This window comes from Pecten maximus, chromosome 18 (assembly GCF_902652985.1).
Source record: "Pecten maximus chromosome 18, xPecMax1.1, whole genome shotgun sequence".
In the NCBI taxonomy this organism is placed as follows: Eukaryota; Metazoa; Mollusca; class Bivalvia; order Pectinida; family Pectinidae; genus Pecten; species Pecten maximus.
This window is the reverse complement of record NC_047032.1, coordinates 21,565,988-21,568,361: the sequence shown is the minus strand read 5'-3', so window position 1 is coordinate 21,568,361 and position 2,374 is coordinate 21,565,988.

Genomic DNA, 2,374 nt, shown 5'->3' with positions numbered 1-2,374 from the left:
ATATTTACTGTGCTTGCAACCTTTCACACAAAATCTTCCGAGTGTTGTTGTCCATTGGCAACGGGTAATATAAAACTGTAGCAAAATTTAAGCGAAACGAAAACGAAAAATAACATATATGCCCGCATACGAACATTTGTATTTCCTCTCCTTAAATTCCTTTATCATATAGAAATTAAGTACCGTAGTGTGAGCTCTATTCATTTAACAAATTGTGTACCACTTCAGCCCAGCTTTCCACTGGCCCAATATCATCAATATATCGATTTATCTCTCCCGTAGGCCTATGATGGGGAGGGGGAGGTTAAGGCTATTCTAGGATTTAGTAGCACTTTATCATAAAATGCTACTGATATTGTATCATGACCCGGGCCTCTTTATTTAATTAGTATAATTAAAAGTCATATAGAGATTTTAACACGTATATTTGACCAATGTGACCCTGAAAGCAGGTCAGGGTCATCCATTTCAACAAAGTATCGTAGCCCTACACCCTGACCGTAAACAAATAATTTCTTAAATATTTTAACATACAATGTATTTGACCCCCTGTGATCCTCAAAGTCAATCAAGGCCATCCGATTCAGCAAACACGACAAGTTCTTCATCCATTAGGCCTAATGGGGGAGGGGTTAGGATCGAGTTGGGGGCTGTCTAATAACTTGATGAACTAAGCAGCGTGCACACGTGCCAGTAACTCCATCGGTGATAGACAATGGCTGGAAAGTTAACTCAGGATCGAGGCTGGGGTAAAAGCTACTATAGGAACCAAGGATACAGTCGGATTACGTAATAGAATGAGTGACTCAGGAGACAGTTGGATTAGGTAATAGACCGGATCTCAGGAGACAGTTGGATTAGGTAATAGACAATGGGATCTCAGGAGACAGTTGGATTAGGTAGACTAATAGACAGTGGGATCTCAGGAGACAGTTGGATTAGGTAATAGACAGTGGGATCTCAGGAGACAGTTTGATTAGAAATAGACGGATCTCAGGAGACAGTTGGATTAGGTAATAGATGGAACTCAGGAGACAGTTGGATTAGGTAATAGACGGAACTCAGGAGACAGTTGGATTAGGTAATAGACAGTGGAATCTCAGGAGACAGTTGGATTAGGTAGACTAATAGACAGTGGGATCTCAGGAGACAGTTGGATTAGGTAATAGACAGTAGGAACTCAGGAGACAGTTGGATTAGGTAATAGACAGTAGGAACTCAGGAGACAGTTGGATTAGGTAATAGACGGTAGGATCTCAGGAGACAGTTGGATTAGGTAATAGATGGAACTCAGGGGACAGTTGGATTAGGTAATAGACAGTAGGAACTCAGGAGACAGTTGGATTAGGTAATATACGGAACTCATGAGACAGTTGGATTAGGTAATAGACAGTAGGAAGTCAGGAGACAGTTGGATTAGGTAATAGACAGTAGAAACTCAGGGGACAGTTGGATTAGGTAATAGACAGTAGGATCCCAGGGGACAGTTGGATTAGGTAATAGACAGTAGGAACTCAGGAGACAGTTGGATTAGGTAATAGACAGTAGGATCTCAGGAGACAGTTGGATTAGGTAATAGACAGTAGGAACTCAGGAGACAGTTGGATTAGGTAATAGACAGTGGGAACTCAGGAGACAGTTGGATTAGGTAATAGACGGAACTCAGGAGACAGTTGGATTAGGTAATAGACAGTGGGATCTCAGGAGACAGTTGGATTAGGTAATAGACAGTAAGATCTCAGGAGACAGTTGGATTAGGTAATAGACAGTAGGATCTCAGGAGACAGTTGGATTAGGTAATAGACAGTAGGAACTCAGGAGACAGTTGGATTAGGTAATAGACAGTAGGAACTCAGGAGACAGTTGGATTAGGTAATAGACGGATCTCAGGAGACAGTTGGATTAGGTAATAGACGGGATATCAGGAGACAGTTGGATTAGGTAATAGACAGTAGGAACTCAGGAGACAGTTGGATTAGGTAATAGACGGTAGGAACTCAGGAGACAGTTGGATTAGGTAATAGACAGTGGGATCTCAGGAGACAGTTGGATTAGGTAATAGACAGAACTTAGGAGACAGTTGGATTAGGTAATAGACAGTAGGATCTCAGGAGACAGTTGGATTAGGTAATAGACGGTAGGAACTCAGGAGACAGTGGGATTAGGTAATAGACAGTGGGAACTCAGGAGACAGTTGGATTAGGTAATAGACAGTAGGATCTCAGGAGACAGTTGGATTAGGTAATAGACGGTAGGAACTCAGGGGACAGTTGGATTAGGTAATAGACGGTAGGAACTCATGAGACAGTTGGATTAGGTAATAGACAGTGGGATCTCAGGAGACAGTTGGATTAGGTAATAGACGGTAGGAACT